The 22,911-nt window shown below is 37.0% G+C and overlaps 1 protein-coding gene and 1 long non-coding RNA gene across 4 annotated transcripts in view; one reads left to right on the top strand and one right to left on the bottom strand.

Annotated features, from left to right (window-relative positions):
* The window catches only part of LOC114940208 (uncharacterized), a 114,068-nt gene extending 110,846 nt beyond the window's left edge, over positions 1 to 3,222 (top strand). For all 3 annotated transcript variants that reach the window (XR_014924298.1, XR_014924299.1, XR_014924297.1), the window contains one exon: positions 2,946 to 3,222. This is a non-coding gene — a long non-coding RNA (uncharacterized LOC114940208). The remainder of the gene's footprint in view (positions 1 to 2,945) is intronic.
* LOC114940207 (netrin-1) overlaps positions 1 to 22,911 on the bottom strand; it is a 192,249-nt gene that overhangs the window by 102,315 nt on the left and 67,023 nt on the right. The window lies entirely within an intron of this gene.

The raw sequence follows: 22,911 nt of genomic DNA, 5'->3' as shown, positions 1-22,911 counted from the left end.
AGAAACAAGTTAGTTTCGCTATCGATCTATCGCGAGAAATTTCAAGTAATGTTACGATCTGTATTTACTTTATTCTCGTCCATATATTCTAAATAGGTTATATGATCGAAAATTACTTCTCTATATGTATTTCCATCAATTAATACAATTTAATCATCAATTAAAAGTAAATATTTAATTTGCGGCACTGATTAACTTGATAAATTAATCTTGAATTAAATTCCTGTTAATTAAAATCTAGTTCGTTTATCTGAACATTTTGTTATAAATCCTACAGATTTAATAGTCTTCCAAATTTTACAATTATTAATGTTTAATAATTCTATAATCATCCTTATATCTCTTGTCATTAAAGTTTCAAATTTTTAAAAATTAATGTGTACCTTTAATTATATCTCAAAAAATATTCAATGGTTCCGAATATGTATATAGGTATTTCTTATTCGCAGTGCAACTAACTAGATAAAAAAGTCTCACAATAATATACATACAACTATGTTGTAAAACTCGAGAGTAATTGGTGAAAAACATTTAAAATAGCGTTATAGTGTTTGCGCGAAAGAACACATCCACCTAAACGATATACTCGTAAAAGCTGAATTATCCAGCGGCGTCATCGCGTACGTACATACACAAACCATTGTAACTTTGTTTCGAAAAAGTTAACACGCTTATTGTTAGCTATATATGTATGTAGCCATCGCGCGAGTTAGCCGTAAGGTTCGCGACCTATCGAGCCGGCTTCGAAAACTCGAGCGTCCGTGTCAGATCTTATCAATACAGCTGGCAATCAACTCTTCGAACGCGATCGATGATACCTGACTTCGGGTCGGTGAGCCGCCTTTGAAACTCAAACGGATAGACAAGCCTCTCGCGACGTTTCAATGTCTGGTAGCTTCGATCCATGAAACACACGTCATGTCGTCTGTCCGGTCCCTCTAACGAGCTCAAATCTAATGGAGCCTCTTTCGTGAGAGTGGGAGAAATTCCGATCGAGGGGACCCTCGAAGCGCGTCTCTCATTAATCCGTTAAAGTTTCTATCGGAGATGAACTTTTAAGAAGATGAGCGTATTTGAAATAACGGTGCTTTTAATGAAGATAAAAATAACGAAGATGAAATATTTCAAGGGAAAATATATCTTTGTTTATCGCGAAAGAATAGGTATGTATATCACTTTTGTTACTGATATTTTAAAAGTTCAGTGCTCACTTACGTTTTGTTTTTTTTTTTTTTTTAATCAGAGTTGTTAGTTTTATAAAATGTTTTGTTTTTTGTAAAAACTGAGGATTATTTTATATTTGAAACGAGATTGTAGGTTGAACTTTTGATAAATATATTTATGTAAAATATTGTATTACAATATATGAAGTTTATTAAAATAATTTTATGGTTCTGACAGTTGCGGCATTTGTTTATAGAATAATTTTCGCGAAAATATCGCGGGAAGAATAATAAATATTATTGAGCGAAAAATACGTATTAAATGTAGAGGAGAAAAACGGGGTGGAAAAATATTTTGAGAGAATTATATATTCTGAATTTCTAACCAAGACTCTGAAATGAAAACTATTTATGCTATACTTTGTTGGATTTCCTTCTTAAAAAATCTAAAATACACAAATATCCATTCATATATAAAATATGTGTAATACATATGTTTACTTCAAACAATAAGTATTGCGTAATATTAAATTAATTTGATTCCAACGATGCTTGAATAATGCATGTACAAGGCCATCGATTTCGGTCGAGCAATTAATAGCAACGAAATTTTCAATGCGCGGCCAACAGGGCGTTTCTAAAAACGATCGGTGATTATATAGAATTAAATGCGTCTTAAAGATTGCAGTTTCTTGTGTGAGAAATACAATGCCGAGGGATGGAGAGATCTAGCCGAGGGTGTAATTAACCCTCGGGTCAACTATCAGCAACTCGTCGGAATCCGAGATTTCGTTCATTTATGCACGGCCTAATATTTTTTTCTTAAATCGATCGAAATGTATCAAAAGTGTGGAGGCCTATCCTCGCCTTTTCGCGTTACAATCTATCGATGAATATTCAGTGAGAAATGAAAGAGTCGTGTGTGTGTGTAGCTGGTGTTTCATTTCGTGGAAACTCATAATTAAGAGTTCTCATAAATAATTAAGTTAATAGTTAATATTTAGTTAAATATAAATAATACTTATAAAATAAAGTTCTAATAAAGTAAAAATAATAAATTTAAAATTACATATGATTTTTGCACAAAAATAGTCATTTTACCTATATTTTACATTAATATGTATTTTCACTTTAAAACAAATGGAAAAAAATTACAGTGATAAGCAAGTAACTTTCCCAGCTCTGAATTAGTAATTTCCATGTAAAAGTGGATTTTTTCAGTGCGGATTTCTTTCTATATATATATAGATATCGAAGCGAAACGCCGTCGATTTTCGATAATTATATTTATTCTATATTTTTTCGAACGAATCTTCTTCGAGCTTTAATTAGTTATTAATATTAAGACATGTATAGTATCGCGCGCGCTATTAGAGTGAAGTTGCCGATGTTGTGGGAAGCGAACAACTTCGGTCATTACCGAAACGCCGCGAGTACTAAACAGTTCGAACTGCGTCCCGCTGTGGTTCATTAGTAAGCATAATCGTTTCTCACTTTTATATTGTAACATGTATCAATCGTATATCATAATTTCAACGTTCATATGTAATCATAATTGTTCGAAACGCATATTTTGCGAGAAATTCGATGCAAAATCTATACCAACAAACAACATTACCCAACCTAAATTATCTGCTTTCGAGCGCGCGAGTGTGTACGACTCGTAGATGCTTTTAATTCTTTTATATTTTATTCATCATTAATTACATATTAATATCATGTATGTTATAATGCGAAATAATGAGATTGCCCTAATATATGTATGTATTTTATTTGTTACAGATAGCATTGCTGATAAGCTGCACGCGAGTTTAACTGCGAGATTTTCGAGTGTCGAACAGATCGTTGCTTCGTGCGATTACAGTTTTCGCATCGTGTTTTTTCGCATTATTATATGCTATGTATACGAAATACATGCGTCGGGAGTGCCGTGTAAAGTGTCGGACGATTGTATAATTTATTCGTATTTTCGCGAGTGTTGTGAGTGCTACGAAGAAGCAATGACGATCAACCACGAGAGAAGAAGAAGGCTCAAAGGAGGCATCAGGCGACAGCGGGGCAACTGCGAGGTATGCAAAATAAATATAATTTATAATAATATATGAATTTTGAATCGGCCAATAGAACCCAAGCGCGAAAAATTTTCTCCATATGTAAAGTTCAAGATTAATTTATATATGGAACTTAGTAATCTCAAAACCAAGAGATACAGTTCCGAAGAATTAATTTTTCGCGCTTGGGCTCTATTGGCCAATTTAAAATTCATATATTATTATTATTATTAATATCGAGAGCCGACATATATTTCTTATCTGATAATTTATAATGTATGACATACTTAGTTTATTAATTTGTTACTGGTAAAATTACTTGATTTATCTCTATGCAATTTATTTTGCATTATATATACTATTTGTATTCGCGGATAAAATATTTTAGAAATTTTATTTTAAAATCCTTGCTTCAATTTTTATAATAAAATAATTATAATTGAAATGCACATACACACACACAACATATACATATATAGGTATGTATATATGTATATTATACATAATTTGAATATTTTGTTTTCAGATCACTGCACTGTGCTGTACTACAACTCCGCTATCGCGCGTATCGGTGAGTGAGAAATTGTTTATTTTACAACAACATTTCTATATAGCGGTAATAGTGATGTGCATATTTGTGAAGCTGCAGCCTCAATTCGTGGAAACTCACAAATAATTAAGAGTTCACGCCAGCTTCACACACATGAAAGAATCGACTTATAAAATTTGATCGATCTTTTACAAATATTTTGAGTATTCCTCTTGAAAAATGAAATGATTTCAAATATTTCGAAAAGCCGATTATTAAAGTTTTAACATTAATCTTAACCCCGATGAAAAGGAGTTCCAGACGTCTTAACGGTTAACGATAGTTGATGGTAATCATTAGACTGTTGGAAAATTGCGCGCGATGGCCTGTTAAGCGTAAAATTTTCACCTCGTAACATCGTCATAATCATATAGGTAATCATACGAATTTGCAAAGCGTGAACTGATTCCCCACTGATCTCAGAATTAGCTCCGGGCAATTGAAAAATTACTGTGTGTTACGAGGAGAAATTCATCATTGTCAGCTGTAAACGATGTAAAGTCGACATAAATTATATATTTAAATACCCTGAAATCAATTATTAACAAGAGCGATACTGAATATTAAAATACGATAAACGATAAATATTTATTCAATTATCTTTGATCAGAAATTTTATTAAATTTATAATACATTATATCTCGAAACAAATCTAAAAGCATGCAGTGCGTGTGCATATATATAACTTTTTTATTATTGTTATTTTATCACCAAATACTTGAAGATATTAAATTTATACATAATTATAGAGATAAATATTTTTATCTCAAAAAAATTAATTCCATTTTTTTAAAAGCGCAAAATACTTTTTCTACTTATTTTGCGCTAAACGTACGTACATAATTGATCTAAAATAACAAGCTTAATAATTTTTGTCGATATTACGGTTCTATTGGATCAATTCTCAGAAATCGTATAAATTAACGAGATTCACAATCAGTACGTAGCGCGATTATCCAACAACTTGTAACAATTCCCAAGTTGCATCTCGGTCTCGTGTGATTGTAACTATCCTTTGTCGATTATCCGAGGGACCACCCAAAGTCACGCTTTCTCTTCGACCCATCCTTCTCGTTGATCACAACCAACGCTGTGCTTCTGTCATGATTGCTATGTTTCTATGCTTATATTAAAATGAGGCGAGACGAGTCCGTCGCGAAAAGAGAATCACGACGATGATTTCGCGAGAGATCCCGAGGAGATACTTGCCACGGCAATGTCAGATATTATCGAGTCCTGGAGCGTAGAATCATCGTTTGTTACTTGCGAGTAGCACAAGTTTCCACGTAACGTGCAGCGCACGAACGGAATTTGTGTCTAGAAATCCGAAAGCGTGAAATCGCCTTACAGAGTACGCGTAAATTATACACAAAGGGTAGAGGAGACTTCATAATTGTGCCGCTACCGCCACGTTATATTCGCTTCGGGCGAGGATAGTTCCTTTTTTTATCAGCCAAGTTATTTATTAATTCTATCATCCTTACAGATTTTTTGTCAATTTACATACAATTTTTCAACGAAAGTGTACAATATTCAGTTTCTAATCACAATTCTTGAATATACAATATTTGAAGTTTCATTCACATATATTTTTAAAAGCGTTAAAAACAAATATAATGAAACATCATAGAGAGTATAAAGAATTTTATTTTAACAAAGATAATTTAATTATGTAATGTCTGCGTATAATGTTAAGAGATATTTCGTTTTCATTCTTTTCTGTTTATATTATGAAAATGTCTAAAAGTCGCTCTTCTCGTATTCCACTTAATCCTTTAAACTCTCGTATTCATGTAGCGTATGCTGCAAATGAAATTGTTGCATTCTAATTCCACAGTTTTTTTACACAGTCTCTCTCTCTCTCTACACGATTTTCCTATTTTAATACACCGAGAGATTCATAATCGATTATGTTAAAAATAGAGGCAAAAATACCAGCACATGGATGTACATTTTATTCGAAAAAAAATTCAATATACGATTTGTGAGAAGCCTCTATTTCAAACTGGTGCGCTCTATTCGTGCGCGCCGACGAGGGCGTATCTCCGCGAAATTTATCGCGCGTTTTCATCGCGTCCGCTGCAAATCATTCCCGCGCGCGGTGAAAGCTCGACGATACGTTTCGATATACGCGAGCAGCGATATAGCGTTCGATATCGTCGCGCGATATACTCGTCGCTCTACCGAGAGAGTCCCTCGTTCGGAAAAAACGCGCGTGGGTTTGCGAATAAAATGTTCCAAATTACAGAGGCTCGCGCCGATTCGCGCCAACGATCGCCACTAATATCCCATAATTTCCCGCGAGCATATACCGGGCCGATTTATCATATTATCGGGTGCGCGATGTTTATCCTCTCGTTCGCGCCGTAGGTGTCCGCTCGCGACAAAACGCCCACGGAAGCGTCCGCTTCCTCGACGGGAAAGATCGCGCTCCGTACGTATACTGCGTGCAGTATACACGTGTGTATACATATATTTGGGAAAGCGCAAATTTACGAGCCAATAAATTATCCAACGCCGTCCCGCTCGCGAAACTCTAACGAGGCGTTAACGCCGCCGCGCGTCGGCATCGCGGCTCGACGTTAATGAGGAGGAGAACCGCCGGCGCGAAAATCGAATGGGGGGAAGAGATGTCATTAACGCTAGAGCGGTATGGTCGATTCGCCGGCTAACGATTGCAACCAACCGTACTAATTATAACCCTGCTAATTGCCTTGCAGTAACAAGGATTCCTCTCGCGGACTTTTCATCTCGCTTGAAAGGAGAGGCATTGTTCGAAAAGAAATCGTAGAAATTTGTAGGATCGAAAGGTCTTTCTCCCTCTTTAATGATACGCATCTATGCAATATTCGAGGAAATGTATACGAGAGTTTTGTCGGATATACGTTAAATGGATTTAATCCTTTTGCGTTTCCAGATATTACATTTTCCTTAAAATTAGTTGCGCTCACAAACGTTTACGAGTTTCTCTTTTGCTATACAATTGTCGTATGATAGAAACGAGTAATTAGATTTGCGTATCAAATATTAACATTGTCCTCTGTTGAAAATTATTTTCGTGATGTATCACGATGTTTCATTACGATTAAAAATGTCAAAATAAAGGAAAAGATTTTTCTCTAGTTTATTCAAATAGAAGTTTTCTATCTGGACTAACGTTAATTTGAAGATGTTGTAAAAATAACATACAGTACCATTAAAAAGGATTTATCGAAAATTAATCGTAAAATGTGTAAATTACATGTGACGATAAGAGGCACTTTTTATGAGTATAAAAGCCGACCAATTGTATTACGGAGGTGCGTACATGTCGAGAAGAGTGCATTACGCGCTAAGTGTAAATATTTGAAGAACGGAGAGGCGCAACCCGAAGCTCGTAAACCGTTTATAATAGCGTTCACGTCGGGTTTGAAAGACTTCGAAACATTAGTTTGAGGCGAGAGAATCTCGCGGAGCTTTTCATCCAATTTTCAGGGGATGCGCGCAACTTTTGAAACTCCCGCGAGACTGGAACACGGCCGGAAGATTAAATGAACTCCGGGATTAAACCCTGATCAAGACCTCAACGGAGAGAGTTGACGGTAAAATATTTAACCTTTTACCGGCAAGCTAGCAGATTTTTTTAACGAGTCTTTCGGCCGCTAATGAAAGAGATGAATTAAGGAAGCCGCCTTCCTGTAACCTTAATAGCGAATAATGGCCACAGTTTTACAAGATGAGAAGAGTATCGCGAAGCCTATTCGCCACTTTGTTTCTTATATACGTGGCAATTCATTTTGTAAATTGTACGTCCGCATATAATAGAATAGTATGCTCCGAATAATTCATGTCTACTCTCTCTCTCTCTTTTTTCTTAAGAAAATTTAATCTGATATTTAATGAGAATTTTAAAAGACTTTCACGAACAAGTCTTAAAAGAATAAATTGGTACAATATTACATAACGTACAATATTCTACGCAGAAATATTCAAGTTGAGAAGCTATATTTAATAAAGAGATCCAAGAGAGAACGATTAGGAAAGAAATAATGTTCGATTTAATTTCGAGACATAAAAATTCCAAGCACACGCATTTAAAATTCTATAGTACACAAAAATGAAACCGCGTAAAATTCTCTCGAACTCGATCATTTTCTTCAAAAACTAAAAGCAATAAAACACACGTGTGTGTCTTGTGATTGCATCGAAATGAAATCGCATCTATACGCGTTGCACACGTTCGTATGTAAATGTACAATATTTATTTTTCCGTAAATTACTTGTATACATATATACACGTATCGAGATGCCGCGCGTTTCGCTTAAATGCACGCTTTACAACGCGCACGTATTTTTAAGAGCTCTCGTTTCGCTCCGACGATCGCGCCGACATGTTCAACTCGCGCCGCGAGAACATCGGCTCCGGAGCTTCGAGATTTTATTTCGAGCTTCGCGGAATAATAAAGCGTACTATACGTATAAGACCACAGCCGTAAACGCGGAAGAGAGCGACTTCCCTGGGCGGGCGTGATAAAAATTCTCTTCGCGGCTAGTATCCCCTCGATCGTCGAGTCTCGGGAGAGACTCCCATTCGGTCGTCGACGGCGGCTCTCATCGATTCGGGATGTCATCGTCTCGGAGCAGAAAGGAACGGGATTTCCGTGAATGCCGAACACGTGTCTCACGTGCGTATTTCCACGTGCTACATATATAGACACGCGCATACGAGAATATCTGTCAATTTGGAACGACTTTTTTGATGCTACGCGACAAAAATACGACATAACCGCTCGGTTCGTGTCATCTCGTCGACGTCAGCCGCTGTTTCCCATTCTCATTACAAATGGTTTCATCAGCGGAATCACGGGTGTCTATTTATGCCGCCATCAGTTTCGCGCATCGTGGATGCTACCAGCGCTTTATCGCGTCCGAGGTACGCGAAATGGGACAACTTTACTATCTTCGTTTCGTTCGCCGATGTTTTCCCGCGATTTACAAGGTGCCTCTCAGAGAGAAGTCCCGCTATTCCTTTCACTTAGACTCAGAGATTGAATGTTTGAAAGTCGATTGTTCCTTAATAACATGTGTTGACGGTTCTCGAGTTATAGACGACTGAACATGAATAAAGGAAAGAGTTTAGAGATAACAAAACGTTATTCTATACACAATGATTTACGAATCAACATTGTTTCACGTTATTTTTTGATATAATTTTTTATTTATATATTTATTAGATTTAAAAAAGCAAAAGAAAGGATATCGAAATTGTAGTTTATAATTTCTCTCAAATTTTTGTAAAAGATAAAATATTTCTATTAAAATTATCGCTGGTAATAACTTTTAATTACATTTTTCATAAGCGAGGATTGATTTTGTTTTCCCAAAAAATCAAATAACAAAGAAAAAATTCGCGGCACGCTTCGATACGCCATATATATATTTATTACAAATTTGTTATTTTATTGATATTTATGTTTGCCGAATTTTAGTTCGGAAACATCGCGTACCAAATAATCACATATATTATATATATTAATCCTTTCATTGTTAAATTTTATGGCATAGAAGATATTATAAAATTATCATTTTGCCAATAATATAAACAATAATAAGGATGGCAATATTGAACACCATATTACGCTTAAGTAACAAAATATGCAATTTCATTTTCACCATTATTTTATTTTACCATAACATTGTTCACCATAAATACAATAACGCGTCACATAAATATGGTTACAACGGCATATTACAAATTAATTGCAACAATATAAATATATTAATCGCACTATTCGACGCAAAAAAAAAAAATATATAATAATCCTCGTGAAACTTTCTTTCGAAAAGGATCGTAAATCCTCGATCTCGTCCTTCGCGCGCCCCTTATCGGCCAAGACGGTGTAAAATTGACTGCGACTAATGTTGAAGCCGATGCCACGCAGTAAAAAATAACAAGCTCGTTTCGAGAGACATCAACGAGGAAGGGGGTGAAACGCGCCCTTTTATCCCCCCGTGCTTGGTTTCGCCGGTGCAATGGCCCTGGCGGACCGGCTGGTTAAATTGCCTGGAATCTGGCACTGGCTCGAGTTCCTTCCGAAGAGAGAAGGAGAGACAGCGGATATATCCCCTCCTCGAATTGGACCGTAATTCAGTCCGGCGAGGATCAACAAAAGGATTTCCAGTATCCTTTCTTCCCGCGAGCGAAATATCTAGGAACGAGGAGACGCCAGCGAGACCCGTCAAATGCCGATCTTTGGAAGACATTTCTCTCTCTTTCGCTCTGCTCACCGGGAGATCACGATGTTCTTACGCACCCGTGAACATCGTTCATGCGAGTCTCATATCGCCCAAGTAATTCCTGAGGAAATTCTTCCCTCGTGATTCCGCTCGCGACCGAATAATGGTCGATTGACTTGCGTTTGCTGCGCATTTCGCCCTCGATTTTCGGAAAATATAATTTTTCTCGTCTGGAATTAATATTGGCAAACGCGAACAATTTATATAATAATTATAATTAGTAATAATTGAGAAATATGTGTCGAGCAATTTATTCATCTTATTACAATGTTTCAATAACTCTTCCTTTGGGCTTTTCAGATCTGCTTTTCAAAAATGTTTAGTTATATTCCAAATTAATAATTATTACAAAAATTGTGATAAGTGAAGCAATATATAGAAATGAAACTGCAGTCATTTGCTCATAACGCTTGACTTTATGTGGACTCACTTTACTTTATTATAATAACTAAGAACATACATTACTTGAAAAGGACTCAAAAGAAGGGTTGAAACGTTGTAATAAAATTAATAAATTGCCATTATTATTATTTATTACTGGCGACGATAAGATGTTCTTCTAATTTGATTATAATTCGTATATTCGTTTACATATTTCATTCGCTAACGCTCTATTATTGCTCGTTTTCTCGATTACAATACCAAAAATAAATATGTCGAAAAATTGATAATTTTATTTTTAACCACGGTTGTGTAATGTAAACATTTTGACGTGCATCCGCGGTGTGTACCTTTCTTTTTGCGCGAATATGGGTTTAGAAAAGGTGCAGCTGTGAATTTACCCCTCTTTTCCCGGCGACCAGGTTTTTGCAAGAGCGCACGTTAACTCACGATAAAAACACACACCTACACACACTGTATACATAAATCTCATCAGAGCATTTCATGCTGCTCGATCGAGTAAATACTCCTCTCTCTCTTTCTCTCTTTATCGTCCGACAAAAGTATCGTGTCGCGTGCACTCGAGATGTACATGTATGTATATCGCATCCTCGAATAACAATACGCGATTGTGTACGCGATTATGCATTCTTAACTCGTGTTCTTGGACGTGTAGCGTTATAAAGCTTCTAGACACTCGCAATAATACTGCAAAAATAAGCCAGAACCTAATTGCAAGAAGAATGACAATTAATAAATTATTATTTAACAAGCAATTTTTGCACGAAATTTAAAATTATATTCATGATTTTAATATCACATACAGAGATTTCTCTGTTCAAATATAAATTATGTTGACAGATGATGAAAGTGCTAAGTAGTGCATCTTTTCGTTCGGTATAAATCTCGCAAATTCTAAATTTTTATATATTTGATATCTCTATTATAAAGAAGAAGTCAACATTGAGAAATTTTATTGTCGATTTAACGAGGGAAAATATTTTTTCGAATGCATTTCAGTGAACTCAAATGCAAGTGCATGTAGACAAAATATGCGCAAACAGGTATCACACGACATAGTTAAAACATGTCAGATGTCCGGATACGTCAAACGTGGATACAATATCTGACTGCTTATATGCATTTTTGGATATATTTTAACAGCACTGTCCTATACGGACGGGTCCGACACGAGTTTGTACAACGTGTACGAAAGCTCGCTTGCTCGCTTCGTGTGTGTACCTTCGCGCTGTGTGCTTAGGATTTCGTGGAGTGGAAGCGTGTTTGACTATTTCTAGAGAGAGCTGACAGAGAAAACAAAAGTGCAGGCAGATATAGAGAAGCCGGGCGCTGAATAGACGTCAATTAAAGCGATGAATGGGCGCGATACCCGTGTTATATCCCGGCCGATAGAAGCAACGGCCGTACTAATTTATGTCTGATAACTCGGTTTGCGCGCCGGTCACCACGCCGATCGAATATAATCGTTCGCGTTCGTTCACGCCGGCTTATATAGAGACCGCGTCAAAGCGCGCCTCGGCACCTCGATATCGTCGCATTATTATCAACATCAATGTCCATATAATACTCTTATGTCGCGCGATCGTTGAAAGATTAATAGACAATCGGCGAGATATGACTGTTGAATCACTCGGTAAATTTACGACCGCCGATCAATGAGAATTAAGTGACAGCAACATTAGGGGAATTAATATACATATAAAAGGCAATAAGAGCTATAATTAAGTTCTTTCATTAATATTTATTTGTGGAAAAAGATTTGTAACGTAAAATATTAGACAGAAATAAATTCGAACGTTTCGGTTGCCTTTTTCAATCTTCTTCAGCGCATCATTTAAAATTAAAGATTATAATAGAAATTAACAATCAATTATTCATAACTGTCAATATAATAAAAGTATACAGAAACACAGTTATTCGCATAAAACTACGTCAAGCTATTTTTTTTAAAAAACGAAATTAACGCATTTTTATATATTCTATTCCTCGAATCGTCATTCTATGTAATTGTCGCGAAACAGATCTCTCGCTAATTGTTCGGTTGCGAATCTCGATAACAGCAATTGTTAATATGTCTATAAAATCATTGTATACAAAAAATTAACATTGAAAGATAAGTAAATTAATAAAAATAGACTTACAATTAAATCGAGCAAGATATTATATTGTGATATTATATAGTGTGTAATTTCTATTAATCTTTAATTTTAAATGATGCGCTGAGGAAGGTTGAAAAAGGCAACCGAAACGAATTTATTTCTGTCTAATATTTTATGTTATAAATCTTTTTCCACAAATAAATATTAATGAAAGAACTCAATTAGCTCTTATTGCCTTTTATATGTATATTAATTTTTAAAGAGCTGTTACAAATTATATTAAGGGAATTGCTAGGATATCTTTCTTTCTTCATCTATTTCGCGAAAAATTGAAATTCTAGAATCTGAATCCTCTCTCTTTTAATTTGGAAAATTTTTTAAACAACCTTTCAAAATACTTTTAACAGAGAGAAAGAAACTCGCTTTAAGTAAGTTTCCATCAAAGACCCAACAAACTTGTTTACACGTGAGACTCTTCGACTAAGTGGATAAACTGGAAAATCGAAAGAATTCATCAAATATCCTCGGTCCATTCATCGGGATTGAATCGGATCGAAGAAGGTGTTGGGGGTGGTTCATTGAGCTGAACGTGGAAAAGGGAACAGGAGAAGTACGCGAGAAACGACGGTTCAATTAAACGACTAATTTCAGGACCGGCACGATTTGCCCGACACACTCTGTCGCGTCGCTCGTCCTTGCAAGATTTATGAGTCGCGGAGTAAGATGGCAAGAATTCGTCCCGAATCCGACTGGTGGTGGATTAAACCAAGCGTGTACAACTACTATGTGTCTACCGCGAGTGTCGGTTAATGGTAAACGTAATCTCTGTGAAATTGCGTCGCTGCGTGCGATTGCATTACCACCCAATTAATATGATGTTAATGCGATTCGAAGGGCGGGCAAAAGATGCAAATGCCGCGTGCGAATGTGTGTGTGTGTGTGTGTCCCTGTATAATGCGCCGACGTAATTCGGAGCATAATTAATAATTGTAATATCGCAACGCGCGCGAGCGATGGTCATTATTATCTAATTATTCGAACGCATAGTTTAAATAATTCGACAACTGACGATTGATATTTCCTAAATCGAATATGGGTTAATTAGATACGTAATGTTGGGTATATTGATGGATCGTGTCATAATTAGGGACGTCAAACCAAACGCTATCGCCTATGAAACGTGCATTGTTATTTCAACAAAAGATAAGTGAAAGGATAAAAGTCATTTATTCAATAATGGTTTACTCTATATATTCGCGGATATATTCTCAACAATTTATTATTAAATATTATATACTAATTTTTAATTACCTTCGCGCACAAAAAATTGTTGAAATAAATAAATTATCTAAAATTTCTATCGCATGATATTTTATTATATCACGCGATGAAAAATGCGAGAAAAATTGGGCAGAAAGTTTGACAATTTCTCATAGCATATTGAAGTCGACATTCTCGGCAAGGAGTGAAGCGAGAGAGAAGGAAAAAAATAAAAAGGAGAAAGCGCACATATTCATGCAGGGGAGAAAGAGAAACGAAAAAAAGGCGAAGGACCGCCCGGCGGTTGTTTTAATGAGAGTTAAAGCTAGCGAGTAAATGTCGAATAAATCATTTCGCCGGGGCGCTAAGTGCATCCATCGGCCTCGAAGGTAGAAGAGGAGAGACGACCCTCTTTATCCGCGCACGTGCATCATGCATTCTCGCGATTAATATGCGTCCGGGACGAACTCGCGAAAAACGAGATTTTTTTCCTCTCACGGAACTCTCATGATGAGCCCGATGCGACGTGCGCGTTACGCGGCTCCGATAAAATTGCATACGACGAGTTTCGGCTCGTTATGCGCGCGTGTTTTCCAACGAGCATAATTAACATGCGCGCCGCGCGACTTCGCTCGTTTCGGGATATTTCGGGAAATGCTCTCTCCGTCGAAGGTACTTTCCGCGATTTGCTGTTTGCGAGAACGCAATTGGAACGCGGAGGAAAATGCGAATGGGAGAAGAAAATTTTATGTCGTAAGGAATCCACCCTCTTAATAGCAAAAAGATCTTATGCATCTTGTGCATCTGTCAAAGATTTCTAAATTTTTTTGTGTGTTCGATGATTGATGTAAATTTATAAAATTCTTTTTTTATATCTTTCCCCCATATTATTTTTCGCTTGGAATACCTTCGTTTTTAATTCGAGTCGTAAAGGAAAATGCAAATAGGAAAAATAAATTTTATATGTCATAAAACATCCACCCCTTTAATAGCAAAAGGATTTTATGCATCTTGTGCATCTGTCAAAGATTTCTAAATTTTTCACGTATTCGATAACTGATAAATCTATAAAATCTTTTTCTCTCTCCCCTCTTATAAATTTCCCTTGCGGTTATTAAATTTCGCCTACGTTTTTAATTCGAGCTGAAGTGTCGTAGAGAAAAATGCAAATAGAAAAACGAAATTTAATGTCATAAAACATCCATCCCCTTTAATAGCAGAAGACTCTTATATGAAGCTGTCAAAAAATTTGTAAATATTTCAATTCATTCGCTGATTGATACAAATCTATAAAATTCCCTCTTTATCTTCTCTTCTCTCCTTTTCTTTTTCCTCCCCCTTATAAATTTCACTCGGGATACCTACGTCTTTAATTCGACAGGAAAATGCAAATAGGAAAAAGAAATTTTGTCAAAAAACATCCACCTCTTTAATAGCAGAAGACTCTTATATGAAGTTGTCAAAAAATTTGTAAATATTTCAATTCATTCGCTGATTGATACAAATCTATAAAATTCCCTCTTTATCTTCTCTTCTCTCCTTTTCTTTTTAATCCCTCTTATAAATTTCACTCGGGATACCTACGTCTTTAATTCGAGAGGAAAATACAAATAGGAAAAAGAAATTTTGTCATAAAATATCCACCCCTTTAATAGCAGAAGACTCTTATATGAAGCTGTCAAAAAATTTGTAAATATTTCAATTCATTCGCTGATTGATACAAATCAATAAAATTCCCTCTTTATCTTCTCTTCTCTCCTTTTCTTTTTCCTCCCCCTTATAAATTTCACTCGGGATACCTACGTCTTTAATTCGACAGGAAAATGCAAATAGGAAAAAGAAATTTTGTCAAAAAACATCCACCTCATTAATAGCAGAAGACTCTTATATGAAGCTGTCAAAAAATTTGTAAATATTTCAATTCATTCGCTGATTGATACAAATCAATAAAATTCCCTCTTTATCTTCCCTTCTCTCCTTTTCTTTTTCCTCCCCCTTATAAATTTCACTCGGGATACCTACGTCTTTAATTCGAGAGGAAAATACAAATAAGAAAAAGAAATTTTGTCATAAAACATCCACCCCTTTAATAGCAGAAAACTCTCATATATGAAGCTGTCAAAAAATTTGTAAATATTTCAATTCATTTGCTGATTGATACAAATCAATAAAATTCCCTCTTTATCTTCCCTTCTCTCCTTTTCTTTTTCCTCCCCCTTATAAATTTCACTCGGGATACCTACGTCTTTAATTCGAGAGGAAAATACAAATAAGGAAAAAGAAATTTTGTCATAAAACATCCACCCCTTTAATAGCAGAAAACTCTCATATATGAAGCTGTCAAAAATTTGTAAATATATCACGTGTTCGCTGACCGATGCAAATCTATAAGATTCCCTCTTTTTGTCTCTCGCCCCCTTATAAATTTGGGGGTACCAACATCTTTAATTCGAGCTGACGCGCCGTCCATGTCGTGTCGTGTCGTGTCGCGGCGCATCTGCTGCGAGTCAAAACACGCGCGACGTACGGACGGACAGCGTAACGGGCGGTCTCGTTAATTGGCAAACGCGGATGATCGATGCGTAACATTATTCGGCCGCGCAACCGTCCACTCCACCCTACCCTATGTCATCTCCCCGCGTGCACGCGTGGGTGCGCGACGCGATGCAACCGACCAACCCCGCTTTCCGCTTCACAATTCCGCGCGCACGCGGTACGACTCGCCCGCGAGTTATTGCTTTCATTAGCCGAACAATGAAACCAATTTGTGACGCGGTCTACTCCCCCTGCTCTTCGTGTTTTGTCTCTTTCTCTCTTTCCCTCTCAGTATTTCTCTCCCTTTTTGTCTTATCTGACATCGCGACAGGAGACTTGCGTTCCTCGCGTCGACGACACACGTCGTCTTTGTCTTTCATTATTGTTCGATGCGAGAGATGCATCGGAATGACGATCCTGTCCCGTGCAGCCTCATTCGAGAGATTTGATTTAAGAGGATGCGCGTACATATAAAATCAAAGTCTCGTTTTGTTCTCTACTTGGCTTCCACCGCTTCTCGAGGGATGCTGCTCTACAAACAAGGTTGATATGACGTAGTGGACCACGTCGTTTGTCTTCTTTCCGAGACTGTTTGTCATGTCAATTTTCCATGCTTGCGCGTAGATATTGATAAATCAAGTCTCTTAAATTTTAAATAAAGCGAAATCAAATCTATCTCCGTTCTGAATCAGACTGGGAATATTATTTCATAAATAAAAATTAAAATTTAATAAATAAATAAGAAAAATTTTGCTGTTGTATTAGAATATTATTTCACTATTTCTATGTTTATTTATAACTATATGATTCTATATTTCACATTATTTCACACCTAGATATTTATTAGCTATATATCGGATATGGCTAATAAACATGAATATGAACCGCGAATTACGTAGCTCTTTAAACATTCGCCTGTTGCAAAATGTGTCTCGGACCTCTTGAGTTAATCTACAATCATCATTCTCGCTCTACTTATTTGCAGTAATCGCAGTTGGTTATACTCGTTCGCCTATTCTCGTATCGTTACTCTATCGGCTTTAAAATCAATATTGCTACCTATAGGACTCAAGACTCATGCTGACTCGACGGTTTCGACGTATATCAATACCAACTTCTTGTTATGTACGCGTTGGATAACGTTGTTTTTTTTTCCCCTTTACGCATTCGATGTTTGTTCAGTTATCATATCATTAATTTCTATACGCAATTAATGCAGTAATTTCTTTGTCAATATTGAATTGCATTATAATTATCACACCATTTCTAAATATCATATACACGTCTTCTTATTCGATAATAATCTTACATCTTCCTCTAATGCGATTCTTAATCACAATATTCCGAGTTCCTTCCCTCGCGCTGTATCCTCTTCCGGCTTTGCCGAAATCGTGGGTGGATCGCGATTATGTTTGTTTCCTCGTATTGCGAGAGAGCGAGATTCCATTTGGCTAATGAATACGAAACGCGATACGCGCCCGGCGATTGATTATTCCCTAATTGCGCCCGAACTAGCGGGCAGTAATCTGAGCGCGGCACATTTCGAACTGTAATTTTCCCCGTTTTGCAATTACGGCAAATTATCCGTCTCGTGAAACCGTACGCCTGTGTGTATATATATATGTATATCCTTTATGCGATTTCGTTACACGACGGACATGTGAGACCGTACGCGTCCGCCGAAGCGTGAAAATGGCGATCCTGTAGTGCAGAATCGACGCGCGCGACGAGTGCAACAAAGGTATGCCTACCCACCTCCCGGCCGATATTTAATCATCGTTGATACATTTATGCTCCCATCCCCTTGTGTTTCCCTCGATCCTTCTGTTACCCTTCGCTCGGCAATTCCGAGACCGTATTCCGGGCGCAAACAAAAATGTTCGACGTGTCTTTTGCAACTTGCTTCGCAAATATTGGTTTTCGAAAACAAAATATTGATCATTCTTCTTCGTACATTTCTTTTTTTCGTTCACAGAAAAAACAGTATCCTTGAGAGAATGCAAATATGTCTTGATTCAAGTATATTTTATCCTTATAATAGTGCCAAATATAAATAATTTTGGATAAAGGATCATTTATCCTTAAAACAAAGTGCAAAATATTCTTGGTTCAACCTGAAATTTACTTATAAATATCGCAAGGACAAGTGACAAGTGTGCATCGGATATAAACGGTACTTTCAAATATATATAATAATTCTTAGTTCAAATGTGACTAAGTTTGTTTTTACCATATGCGATTTTTAAAACAAGAATATATCTTAAGGATAAAATATACTTTACACAAACTTATTTATTATTAAGGCAGATGAAAATTTGTGATTACAAAGAGTATTCTATGCTTAAATCAATCAAATAGCGTTCAAGAATAAAAATATACTTGAATCAAGGATTCCTTTTTTCCTGTGTTTGATTAAAAAGACAATATACGTATAGAAGGACTGTCTTTGAACAATCGCGGAAAAATAATTGGAAGCATAGAAAATATGAATTTTACGATAAATTATATATACGATTAAGTATTAAAGAGTTACATATTAACGAAACACACATTGAAACAGGTATCCTCGACTGATTATGATTTGTAACACAATATCTGAATACGAATGGTATAGCTCGATATAGCAGCAATTAAGCATCCACGTGAGCTTTCGCCGTTGTAATTTCAGACACACGTTTATTATCGCGGGAAATTTATTAATCATCGTCATTAGACGCGAGAGTGCTACACGAGGAGGAATCACTCTAATCGTCCGTTTTGCCCGACGATGCACTCGCTTTGCTTCGAGCAAAACGGCGGGCGAAACGCGAATCTTTGACCTCGCGATGAAGTTTATTGCCCGGTCGGGCATTAAAGTTTTTTATTTTTCGCTCTCTCTCTCTCTTTCTCTGTTGACTATATTGCGGTAGATCGCGCAGTTATATCTTGTACGTAGGAAACCGGTGTCCGTGTGCAGGTGCGTAGGTGTGAAGGACGTCTGAGCGCGGTCGAGGATTCCCTCGGGGTGGAGCCGAAGGATGAGCGAGTGTATTAGATTGCGGGATTTAATACGTTACTTTGGGAACATGCGGTATTTATTAGCGGTATATAGCATATATGCATGAGAAACGCTACCCATGGCGTAAACTGGAATTTATATATGCATATTTAATTGTATTTGACAATCGTGACAGCGACTTGGAATCTTTATTCGGATGCAAACTCACGCAGAGGGTAGTTGCCCCTTCTTGAAATCAGTAAAAAAATTAAGCATCTGCTCTCCTTTTAAGGAGATATAAATAACTGGAATTTATTTGCATATTTAATATAAAAAAATAAAATTGAAAAAATTAGGAATAAAAATTTAATAATGAGCAAAAATCCTGCGGACTCCCATGACGCTATATCTATACCTGCAATTAAGGGGTGTCGTAAAATTTTCGTTGAACTTTAGCGATAATTTTCTTGAATCGATTCGAAGAGAACGTTAAGATTTAATTATAATTTTGGAAGAAGTTCGAAAGAAAATAATAGTGCGTCAACACAATCGTCCTCGCTTTTCAATTGAAACGCGACAAAGGTTTATACGGGAAGAGAATCGCGCGCGACCGCTTTCTATGAAAGGCCGAGTTTATGTTGTCGCGTCAGAACGTAATGAACGATGTAATGGGCTTTCACACGCCGAGCTTTATTGCTCGAGCAAGTAATAAAGCTTTTACTTCGCGAGTCGCTTGTTGTGCACAGGTGCCGACGCGCGAGACTCCGAAAGCAATCTAGGATCCCCTTTAGGGAGGAAGAGCGAACTGCCGAAGGATGAGTGAGTATATTAGACCGCAGGGTCTAATACGTTATAAGCCGTATGTATTTACTTGGCCTTGCACCCCGTTCTCTATATATGTATATACGTCACTATATGCGGCGAGTTATCCCGCGGGAGATATCCCGAACGCTGGTCGAATCTCCATCGAACCGTAATGTTCATAAATCTGTTTGCTACCGGATGCTTCTGACATATATACGCGAAAATTATGGGATTTCTCTCATTACACTAGGATTTTGTTCAATTATCCGTTAACGTTCTTTCAAGAACTGTCGATATAACTTATCGTTTCGGGTATTAAAGTTCAGGTATTTTTGAAAGACGCCGATTTTGCGCGAGAAGATAAAGGATCCCCAAAAGGAGGAATAGAAGTACTTCCGAACGGACGAGTCAAAGGTTGGGTGAGGATATTGGACCGCTAGATTCGCTAGATTTACGTGCAGGATGCGAGTGTATGCGACAAACACATGTGTGTGTGTGTGTGTGTGTGTGTGCGTTGAATATGTTTACATGAGTCTGCGTAATATAGGCACGTACGGTTCGGAATTAATTAAATCTGATCTCGGGCAATATTCGGGAAACTGATCTCCCTTATCGTTGTAGAAGTTTACTAATTTCCTGAAGGCAGATATAGACTAAAATAGAAATATGTTATGCAAAAAGATATCGTATACACAATAACCATAGCAATACTTCTTGTTCAAATTGTACCTGATATATAGATTGTATAAAATTATATATAGCAACTAAATTAAAAAATGATAAACAAATTATGTTCTTTTCTCTCGCAATACTTGGATCGATAAAAAAATTGTACAATTTTTCTAAGTTTTAATTTTCGTAATAATCGAATACCTCCTTTCGGACTGCAATAATTATATTCTAAAAAGCAAACAATTTTGACGACACATTTGAAGGGAAATTTTTTCGCTGCGTATGTAGGAAGCAAAGGAACAATTTTAAAAGAAATCGGGAAAAAGGAAGAGGACAAGTCGAAGGATGAGTGAGTATATTAGACCGCAGGGTCTAATACGTTATAAGGTATAAGCGTACACGCGCGTTCTATGTTTGCCGCCCTTCCCAAATGTCTAGATGTACGTAGAAAGCTTTATTATACTTACACATACGCGTACACACCCACGTGGAGTATTTACTGTGCACATGCATCGATTGATGGGTGTGTGTGTGTGTGTGTGTGTGTGTGTGACGGGTTGTATATATACACGGTACATACTCGGGGATAATAAATATCCTTCGTTCGAGTCAGCATCGGCTCGCTTGATCTTTCATAGCCGCTCGTAAAGCGCCCTCGGGGTGGGCCGTAAAATTTGTCGGGTATTTGAAATATCCTCGAGTCCTCCCCGAAAACTTTCCGGCCAAGGATCTCTCTCCCTTACTCGCGGCGCGAAAATCCCGCGAATCTGTCGGCGGCATGCGACGACGCGATAATCATGTATACGGTGTTTCAAATATTTTCGGATATTAATTGTCATCATTTTCGACTGATAAATAATTTAATGAAATAAAAAATTTCAAGAAATTTTACGCAAGACTTCAGAAATGAATCTTTTATTCTGTATTCGATCGCGAGTGAAATTTATTTTAACAAAATTTTTATTTCGAGAAATTAATATGTAATAGAAAGATAGTATCGCAAATGAAATTATCAGCAAAAAATAAATCTCAAATTAATGAAAAGAAATCCATGAAAGGAGATATATCTGAGACGCCCTATATATCAGAGAGACGAGGGTTCTCTTGGTCCGTCGAGGATCATAACAATCGAGGAAGTTCGACTGGTAGAGTGCGAAGAAATACTCTTGGGAAAATTGCGGATGGCTTATAGTTATAACAATTCCGTTTAACTTCTCCTGATTGTAGGATATTGATACACAGAGGCAAGCGAAACATCGAGAATAAACAATTTGTGGAGTTGCTCCCTATAGATAGAAAGGGCGTGAAAGTACGATGAAGAAATTATTTGAGAAATAACTTTCTTTGAAGCAGATATATATATATATATATATATATATTCGTATTGTGTAATAGCACACGTCTGCAGGAAAACTTATTCGCTACTGATATAAAAATTTAATTTCTGGATCAATCATATTGTTCAATTAATTTTCTCACATCTGTATTTTTCAAAATAACGATACATTGATATCAGAGTATAACTTGTGCATTTTTAAAAAACCTTTTTAAAAATTTTTATCCACACCAACACTTACGTTATACAAGGTATATTGAAAAAGAAATGAGATTAGTAGAACTTTCCAAATGTTCAGTCATCGATAGAGTTTCTGCTTACGAGGAACGGTCCTTTTTTCCGCCCAAAGTATCATCTTGAGGATCGAGCACGAACCCGTTCCCCTTGATCGGCAGACAGATGAGAAGTGGCCGCAGGGGTGAAATCAGGATACGTGCGTATAAGGGCGATCGTACCGGGAAATTAGCGAAAACGGCGCGCAAGCTACTCAGAGAGAGAGAGAAGCGACGAGGAGGAAAGGGGCGTTCTGACGAGAGCGCAGATTTGTCCCCGGGGGGTACTTACTTGAAGCGGGGGAACCTGGCAAATTTTGACCCTCCTCATTCGCCCCGTTACCGAGGATTCCGAACTACCACGCCCGGGAACATCGGGCGACCGTTCGACCGTGATTTCGATAGACCGGGAAGACCGATGGACGATTACGTGATCGGATTACTTGGACGGCTCTCTGTCTCTCTCTCTCTCTCT

The sequence above is a fragment of the Nylanderia fulva genome, unplaced genomic scaffold (genome assembly GCF_048542155.1).
Source record: "Nylanderia fulva isolate GAGA-0341 unplaced genomic scaffold, ASM4854215v1 Scaffold16, whole genome shotgun sequence".
NCBI lineage: Eukaryota > Metazoa > Arthropoda > Insecta > Hymenoptera > Formicidae > Nylanderia > Nylanderia fulva.
Note: the sequence above shows the minus strand (reverse complement) of the source record. Positions and strands in the feature narration are given on the sequence as shown.